The sequence below is a fragment of the Bacillus rossius genome, chromosome 3 (assembly GCF_032445375.1).
Source record: "Bacillus rossius redtenbacheri isolate Brsri chromosome 3, Brsri_v3, whole genome shotgun sequence".
In the NCBI taxonomy this organism is placed as follows: Eukaryota; Metazoa; Arthropoda; class Insecta; order Phasmatodea; family Bacillidae; genus Bacillus; species Bacillus rossius.
In genome coordinates, this window is record NC_086332.1 from 112,273,748 (window position 1) to 112,284,424 (window position 10,677).

Sequence of the window (10,677 nt, forward strand, 5' to 3'; positions counted from 1 at the left end):
CCAATGCTAAATGCTTTGATGCAAGTATCTGCTAGGAAGAAAAAGAGTGAATTCAAGCCCACTCTTCAGATGAGAAAGAAAGCAAGAAATCTCAAAAAGTGATTGAGTTGGTTTGCGAAAGACAGCATTTATTCAAACTAAGTATAGCAGTCCACAACTGCCGTATATTACTCAGCAGTGAAAACATAAACAAGCCAGCTTCATGATCACAAACTATTCATTGAGTAGAAATATCTTTATGGATTTTTGTATTTTTCAAGTTTGCTTTAAAAATATGTATTTTAATTCAGCTAATTTAATTTACCAGTCTTTTAGTAACAAAAGCGAATATAATTTTGGTAAGTTTCCTGGTTAAAATTTTGGTGTATGTTTATTTTATTTAGATTGCAAGGATTTTACAGGATTTTTTAGGGCTGAAACCAGAATTTTAGTTAGAAACCAGTAGCAGTCCTGTACTATATTGAAACCCAACATAAGAGAGTTATTTACACACAATACAAAACAGTGCAATATTAAAGTTTTATTTATCTTTTTACCTCAAGTGAAAAACTTGCATCATAATCACAATAATATTTTTTTTTAACTACAATTTGCACACAAAACGTGCAATCCATGAGGATAAATACACTAATTTCCTTATAAAATGCCACCCAAAAAGGTTTTCAGACTTTAGGTTGATAAGCAAGATTATAATACGTCCCAGCCCTAGGTTAACTGCATACATCTTATATGCTGTTTCATCGTTTAAGCCATAAAATACTTTGGCAATAAACCAGATAAATTCTGTACTAAGGTAAATGTACCAGTAGTCGTCATGCTAAGAAGAGTTTTAGAAAAAAAAAAATTATGTACATAACCTCGTAGGTGTACATATTACTGCCCCCTACATGTTTGTTTTTAACCTCAAACTTTACTCTACAATGCTATCCAACACTCTTCAATAAAAACAAATTATTTTTGTAGATTTATAATTTTGAAAAAAGTGTGATTTCGAGCCAGTAGTCATGCAAATTTTCGTGTTTGCCAGTGTTCGTCACATGTTTGTGCCAGTAGTCGTCATGTGCGATTTCGGCTGCCTTAGTTTTAATTCATAGATCCAGAATGATAGTATTGTACTATTTGGGCTTCAAATTTTATTTAGTACTATATTTTAAACATCAAAATGGCAATTCATAAAGATCGTTTAGTAATAGAATGAATAATCCTCATTAAATTTTGAATTTACTTACAGAACTCACGGAACAAAGAGGGACGGCACAACTAACATGAAAATAAGTAGAACTGTAGCAAACCGTATGTATTCGGTACTGAGTAACGGGTGCACCATCTAGTAACGTAACGAAACGTTACACACGAAGGCATTTCGTTACTCGCATTTTCCGTGTGTTTTACGCATGCGCGCATATTCGATTAATTTACGTTACGAAGAACGATGTTTGTTTATTTTAAGTAAAGTATAATTTGGAAATTCGTCGTCCGAGTTTTTTTTACTGATTATTAAAGGTATTGTGTGTGTAGACAACGTTTGAGATTGGAACAGAAACATAAAAAGTATTTTTTTTACAAATTAAAAATATGTATGTTTTTGTTTTTTACTATCGCTTATTTTCACGTTTTTTTGTTCTTATCTTAAAAGAGATAATATAATAAAGTCGCTCTAATGAGATTTAATTGTTTCTTGGTTAACAAAAACGGTTAATTATCAAATATTGTTAATTGTTTATATTCTATTTATTATTATTTACGCGACGTCATACTGATACTGTACGCGTACGCAATACGACTCGATTCGTTGCTGCAACATAACATAGCATGTTATGCGGTATCAGAAGTAACAAGTAACGTAACGATACAATAGTAACGAGTACTAATTTATTGTTATAGTAACGAATACATACGGGTACACTTTTTTTCGTTACTTTTACACCTCTAAAAATAAGTAAAGCTACAATAAATGAAACATGTTTAAATTATATCAACTCTTGCATGCTAACATTGAAAAAATATAATTATAGCCATATTAAGACAATTTAAACATAACAAAGGTAAACCTAAACAGGCATCAAAAGTAAAAAGTAAATATGCCTATTGTACCTATATAAAATTATGTTTAAAAAACGTAATTACGAATGACAGTACATCACAAAAATATATTACTACAACTACGACAATTTATGCTCATCAGTTATTGAAAACACCACTATAGTAAAAAAAATACATACATACATACACACACACACACATATATATATATATATATATATATATATATATATATATATATATATATATATACATACATACATACATACATACACACACATATCTCAAAAGTTCGTAAAATTTACATTTGTAATATTACAATGACTTTAGAAAACATAAGAAAAAACAATCACATATTCAAATAAAATAATAGTTGTTTCTACAACAAAAATAGATCACTTTAGGGTCGTCTTTTTTTTTTACCTAAACAGTATAGGTAATTAAAGAGAGAAAATAAATTCAACTATTATAGATGGATATTGTACAAAAAAAAAAACACTTTAAGCACAACTTATATCTCAGCACAAAAATCTAGAAACATCTTACAGTAATTATTTACATTTCAATTAAAGCAATTTACAGCTGATTTTAGATTGTTACTAAAAAAAAAAAAAAAAGAATGTCATTTAAAACACATCTGAAAACTTAGCACAAAAATCCATAAATATCTTACAGTGAATCAATTGTCACATTTCGAACACATCAACGGGAGCACTGAAAATGTACCTCATTCTGGCTCCTTGTTGCACCATTAGTGGTGAAGGTAGAATACCGTGAACTTGGCACACATTAATGTACGAGACATCATCTTTTGCTACAAAAGTTTTTTTTGGTACTATCTGTAGACTTCATACCCATTACTTGAAGTTCAGTGCCTTCTACCTTTTGTATGATGCATACATATATGTATTTAGTCAATTTTCGTTTCACTCCGTGAAATGTGACGAGGGCAAAGAATCCTGGACGCAAGTTATCTTTGTTTGGCTCTTGAACATCAAGAATGCCATCTTCACTGGATTCGCTGCACTCGCCTGATGATTCGACATGGAGGATCATCTTCTGATGATGTGTCCTGGGATGATCTCTGAGCCTTAGCTGTAGCGGCCATCATAACTTTTTCCATCTTCTTCCAATTTCTTTCAGCAATCCTCTCTTCCTTTTTTTGTTGTGCTTCCTTCTTTTTTTCTTCTTTTCGCATATAATATTCTTGCCATAGTTTTGAACTTGCCACTGTCGGGATTTTTTCTCTTGGTGCTCTTTTACTTTTCTTATGTTGAGGCCCAGGCCAAAATAAAAAGCGCTTGAAAGGAGAGGGGATTATCTTCCCACTTGGAGTCACAGCAGGCAATGGACCTGAGGAAACAGAAGGGCCAGGTACATCAACAGATGGTCAATATTTGAAGGACCGGGTTCAGCAACAATTGTTACAACTGTCTGATCAACCTGTAATGGTAACACTGAAGAAGACTCATTAGGTTTTGTAGCTGCCTTTCCAACATGTTCTGGCAAGGCTGAAGGACCAGGTGAAATAAAAGGTGTGGTTGCCTGATCAATATGAATTGGTGAGACTGAAGGATCAGGTACATTATCAGATGAACCTGTCTGAGCACCAAGTGTCAAAGAAAGAAGTGAACTTCCTGCTGCTATGCGATCTTCAAGTGGTGGTGTGTTGGAAGTGGTATTTTGCTAGTCATCTTCGTTCGTAATATTCTGTAGATACTTCCAAAATTGGAATAAGGAAGTATCCTCAACCTCCCCAAGCCAGACATCTTCACTTTCTTTAAACTGATGTAATTTCTCTGCTCCTAGGAAAGTTTCAAGGTGCTGTGAAACTGAACTAGTAGATTCCAACTGCGATGCTTTTGGAATCACCTTAGTGACAGCAGATTTTGGAATCACCTTAGTGACAGCAGCTTTTGGAATCATCTTAGTGACATCAATTGCTGAAGCATCCCATGGAAACAGCCCACATGCTCGAAAAGCACTTTCCAAGTGTGTTGGCTGTATGCATTTGTTGATGGTGTCGTCTAGCAATTTCGCAAAGTCTTTCTTTTTCAGAGTTTGTGTCTTCGTTGTTTGAGATTCTTTCTATTCTCCATTCGTGAACTGCTTTCTTCCACCCACTCTTCAAAGGTTTAAACACACCAACATCCATTGGTTGAAGAATGTGTGTGGAATTGGGCAATAATGCTACACAAACAATACCGTGTTCTGCACAAAATTTACTAGTGTGTAGAGTCAGGTGCGATGAGAGTCCATCAATAAAAAATAAAACTGGCAAAACAATATTTTCCTCTACCAGCCATGGGTAAAATATGTTGCTCATATATTCAAAAAACACCTCTTCCATCATCCATCCATTGGGAGATTTCCCAATGCCCCAATGCGCAGGCATTGAGGAAACAATGTCTTGAGGAAGACGTTCATACTTGAAACAAACTAGAGGGGGACATACTTTTCCTGCTGCATTTCCGGTGATCAAAACGGTGAGACATTCCTTCTCATCTGTATTTACTTGCTGGTAGATACTTTTGTCACCCTTTTGAGCCAAAACCTTGCTGCCATTTGGATTTAGAAAAAATGCTCTCATCTGCATTAAAAATTCTGTTTGGGTCTAACAATAATGATTGCAGCCCATTTTCATTCACATAACTGTCAACCTCCTGAAACCAAGCCTTTATATTTTCATGGGAAACACTCGCCCGACTTGCTGTTAAATTTGGTGGCGTTCATAATGAGAGGGTAGGATTTATTTTGATAAAAGAAACACACCATTTCCTTCCTGGGCGACCTCCTTTAAAAGGAAAGTCTCGTTTCAGTTCGTTCACTAGTTGCTGAACACTGTTCTGCAAGTCCTCTCTTGTGACAGGAAAACCTGCGTTAGCAAGTGTAACTGCCCATTCCACTAACAAACCCTCTTCCTCTTTTGTTAAAAATGAATCTGGGCCCATCTTCCTACCCAAGGGCGATTTGCCTTTGTGTTTATCGGACAATGTGTTTCTTGGCACACAATTTTTTTCCGCTGCTCGTTTTATACTCATACCATTCGCTACATCTTTAAGAGCAGCTTCCATGGCTGACTCTTCATACAACAGTATTTTCCGTTTTGGCATTTTGCCCTGTAATTAAAGAACGAGACACATTATAATGTTTAATTTACTTATTAATGTCAAAATATATATCAAATGACCCCTAAATTAATGTAAACAACAATGCCTACACAATTTCTGCAATCAATAAAGTAAAGTAATTTCCGACCCAGAAGTCGTCATACACATGCATCGGAAGTCGTCATAGGTGACGACTACTGGATCTGATCATAATAATGTACTTTGCCTTCCAACAACAAAGAACCAATATTATTTAAGAACTCTAGGGTGTAACTTAGCACAACTTTAAATAAAATATTAAATGTACCAGTGCTCGTCAGGTATGACGAACACAAGCAATACAAGGTTTTTATTGATCCAGTTTTCGTCACCCTAACTAAATCATACAAAGAAAATGAATTTTTTTAAATAAACACTTTCACCTCTTCAAGAACATTTAACCAACACATTCAGCACAAAAAATCACGAATAAACATGAAAATTACAGAATTAGAAGTAAAAATGTGCACTTACCTCCTTAGTGTTTTAGTATAGGAATTCCTCTATTTATCTTCACTGCTCTACCAACTTTTGATGCACGGACTTTTTTTATTATTGAAAATAGGGTGCGTTCCGAAAACTATTGTGGTAATTTCAGCTAGAAAGTAGACCAAATTTTTATCAATATTTAAGTTGGCAATATATTGAGCTACTTCTCTATTATTTACATTTGAAGTTGCTAGTGACGACCATTGGAGCAGTGACGAGTACCGGTGCACTTACCTTATAGGTAGAGCCAAGATTTTATGGTGTTATGAAAAAGGACTTTTCGTCATTAAGAATTGTGGATTTCGTCTTTATCGTCATAAAAAATTAAAACACATGTAATAACATGTACACACCTAGCAGAGCTGCCTTGATCAAATGCTTCAATAATTCGTGGTTAGAGACTTAAAATATGCACATTAAACAATACTATGTTGAGAGTACATACAAAATTAACAACTAAAATATTCAGTATTCTTATGCAGGTAAGTACTTTTCCTGAGTTCAGGAGAGAGTCTAAATTAATTAAAATAGAAACTACAGTTAAACTTTTGTTCTATAAATGCAATATAATTAAGCTCAGGAAAAAGCCACAATTGTCAGCAGTTCAGCATTCTCTGGTTTTAGAGATCTTCTTCTGTCACTTACAACTACAGAATACTTAGAAAAAGATCTTTCTGAGTCCACATTCGTTACAGGTATCCATATTAACTTTAAAGCAGCAGCTGCAAATTCAGGATAATCCGCTTTCATTTTACATAGTATGTCCACCATGTCTATGTAGTTCACATGCGGTTTCTTCTGCTCTTGGGAAACCAGGTTTTGGAGTGTTATGTAGCCTGTTGCTACAGAGGTCTTCTGCACCTTGCAAAGGAAAGGTAGGTTCCCAATATGTTTCTGGAATTCTTTTTCCTCCACACGAATGTTTCCTACATTTTGAGGATTCATTAGAGCGCTGATTCCCAGAAATAGTTGACGAGATGTATCAGTGTTCACCAGATCAATCAGTTTTATAAGACTGAGTTTAGCTGTGTTCTTGAACTGCTCTTTAAGGGCTGCAGAGTTGACAGTTTTCATTTCAGCCAAAATGTCCTCAACATTTTCAGGAAATATTTCCTTAGCCAAGACATCAAGAGTAGTTTGCAGTTTACTCAATTTTGTGCACAACTGATGAGCAGTAGGATACTTTAGTTCCTTCAAGAAAATTAATTAGCTCTAAAAAGGTGTTACAGTTTTGAGCCACAAATGTAAGAGTGGCCTCAAGACATTGTAACTCTTCCTTCTGGAGTCCCTTGATATATTTAACACCAGAGTTATCTTCGCTAAGCTGCTCAAAGAATTCCACAATGTCGTGCAGATGGAGTGCAAGGTATGATACAGATTCAAACCATGTGTTCCAACGTGTAACAACTGGCATGGGGAATAACTTGACCAGAGCCTTGTTTTCTCCATGTTTCTGGAGAAGAAATTGAAGGTATGCATGCCTCCTCTTTCTGGTGTTAAGAAAGGCCATCTTTACCTTACAAACGAAGAGGTTTAGTTCTTCCAAGTTGTTTTGCCAGATCTGCCCAACAATGTTTACTTTATGGGCCCAACATTGTATGTGGTACATGTGGTCACCAAATACACCTTCAAGGGTGCCAGCAGATTTTGTCATGTACCTGGCACTATCTGTAACATACGCAATTATGTTTTCTTCCTTGACTTCATATTTGGAGCATACATCAATCACTGCCCGAGAACAACAAACAGCATTTGCTGCATCAAGGACACAAGAAGCCCCTAAGATAACATCTTGTTCAGCACCTGGTTTCAGAATTTTAAACAAGATGTTGAAAACACAATTATTACTCTTGTCAGTGGTTTCATCTGCGAGTATGAACACATCTTGCCCCAAGAGCTGCTGCTTGATTTCCACTTCTTTTTTCTCTCTAAGTAGGGGAATGTACTTTTTCCTCATCCAATCCGCTGTTGGAAGATCACCAGCACCACTTACATGCTTCTGCATCCATGCAGTCAGCTTGCTGTTGTCAAGTTTCTCAAGAGGAATACCTGCAGCAACAAAGGCTTTAACAGTTTCGAGAACAAAATCTTCCTTTTGTTTTTTTGCGCATATTTGCACCACTCCTGCTTCTGGGATAGAAAGCTGTCGTTTCAAAGTGCATGGGGATCGTTTAGCTTTTACATGTTTGTCGCTAATTATGTGCTTGTTTACCGTGTCCTTACGTTCATGCTCCAAACGGCAATTACAATATTTACAGAAAAGTATTTTTCCGTCACTGACGTATAATCCCTCATTCTTAAACTCGTCAGCACGTGATGTCGCAGTAGCTTTATTTTTCGGCATGATTAAGAAATTTAGCTTTCATTTATGCACGTCATTTGTAAACAAAGCCCGGAGGTACCAAAAACTAGTATTTACTGAAGTTGCAGCGAAAAAATAAACCGCGCGAAGCCTACTTTTTACAGGCGAGAGAGACATATACTCAACCCGAAGTAAAAGGTTAGGTTATGTCTGGTCAGTGAAATAAATGTTTTTATTTATTTTCCGGGAGGGTTGGGTAGGTAAGCGTTATTTAAAATATTTAATGACCGTAAAATAAATAAATCCTTGCAATATGTTGCTTTTTCATTAGCGATCGGAAAACTTAGATTATTTTACGATTTTTGCTCTCTCGCCTGTGAAGTGTGAAATGAAAATGAAGGCTTCACGGTAAACTGCTTATTCAACAAGCACACAAAATTGTGTTACAGTGAAATTTCATTAAATATCAAGTGATCATTAAATATCAATGTTCGCTTTTATTTTATTTTCATACGTATTTATTTAATGAATGCAGTTTTTGTTCACGTGTATTTTTCAAAGGATACAGCAAACAAGGCGCTGAGATTTTTCACGTTGTTGTGTTTGTTAACTTGTTAATTTTAGTTTACGATCGTCAGATGTTAATATTGCGTGATCTCTAGTGGCTAGATGCGTTTAAAAACCCTAACCTAACTCCGATAACGATCTTTTTTTTGTTCGTGAAATAGTCAATTTTTGTGATATCTTGTAATTTTTTAAGATGAATAATTAACGCATTAAATAACCACCACACTGCAGTTGGATGACGACCATTTCTTCTACAAACAGATACGGAACTTTTGTCAATCAACCAATAGTCGGTAGTTAACGATTTAAATCAATATTGATGTGTTTATTTGTGGTTAGAAAACATTTCACATTTTTCGCGGTTTGGGATGAATTTCGCGTGAAAATTCGCGATTTCGCATAAAACCATATAATCCTGGCTCTACTTATAGGTAACTTGTGTGGAACTGACTAATTTTGGCATGAAGATCATTTATTTCAGCTTTGTGTACTTGATAGAGAGTTCTTCTATTCATACATTGTCCAAATGCAACTTAATTTTAACGAATCTAAGTAATTTGACTAAAATAGTTGCAGTGCATTGATTCCAGTTCGTTAATAACACTCTATTACCTCAGAAGCAGCATATGGTTGGTAAGAGGGAATAATAGCAGGGTATCTGGTTGTGAGGAACAGTTTGTGTATTTACAGGATAAAAGATAAGCAGTAAGCTGCTGGCCTCAGTTAATTTCTATCTGTTCTTATAGTGATCCCTAACAGTTCTGTATTATAAAAGCTCTGGAATGTCTTAAAATAGAACTGGTACGATACTCCCACACTACCCTTCAAGGGCGCATATTGGGAGGGGAACGTTGAGAAATGCCGGCCGCAAGGTCTGAATATATCTGTTCTTATTGCTGGGTAGCGGAATGGTAAAAACATATTCGGCAGGTGATAAAGTAGAGGGGGAAAAAATCTAGTTTTGTGAACAACAAAATATTATTCTTGAGAAGTAATCAAAGCCAACCTTTTCCATATACATGCTTGCCAAGGGCAGCAAATCGAAGGTAACTTAAATTATTATTTTTATTTATAGTGATTCATCTCATAGGAATTAAATTTAAGGAAGTTGGTGGTTCTTCACGCAATGCACCCTTTCATATTCCTTCTCAAATTTCTTCTCTTCCCAGGAGAATGCACTGTAGAACCAAGCTGATGGGAAGAACTGAACGGGATAACACATGCCCATACAACCAGTACAAGAACAGGCATGCTACATGCCCCAGGATCTGAGGACAGAAAAATTGGCAATCCAGCAGGAATGGGGGTGAATCCCCGAAGCATCACAGGGAATATTTCAAGTTATTTATAAGTTTTCAGTCTTTGAGTCTGATGACACTGTCTGTCCAAAACTCAAAAATGCTTACAATGGTAGTGGCTCTGGCAAGAATGTTTTCATGTTTTGGGTGAAGTTTCTATGGAGTCTAGAAAAAATGTCTTGGGCATTTCTGTCCCTCTAGCAGCAGGCTTATTTCAACCAAAAGTAACGATGACGATTGGCTCTTGACCTCATTTGACAGAACACTAGGCCGCCGTGTGATGTCCCAAAATCCTGTAATGAAACACAGACGCTTGGTCAAAATGAAGCAAGTGTGAGGTGTCATGAAAGAAATAAAATATGTGATTGGATCTGCTAGTTGCTTTATAGCAGTGCATTTGTTTTTAAAATGATAAATAAAATTAATTTACTATTGTTTTACTATTTTTAATTACTTTACACCCATAAAAGTATTTTGTTGTCAGTAACATTTATTTACAGCCCTTAGCTACTTGGGTAACATCAAATATTGTAAATCCAACTATACTGATATGTACTAGTAAAGCAAACTATTTATTTTAATCAACAACAAAATAGTTTCCTTTTAAGGGTTTCATACCATTCAATGATTACAATTGATGTTTACTATAATCAGAACATTACATCACTTCCATTACATTATCCCTTTACATTTGTCTTTTGGCTGTATTTTCTGTAATATTGTGAGTTATTCTTAACTTTATAATATTTTCTCTGTTCATCTTTTGTTTTTTATGTTTACATTATAAATAGTAGGCTCTCTTTGTTGTTAGGTAAATATAAAAAAACTG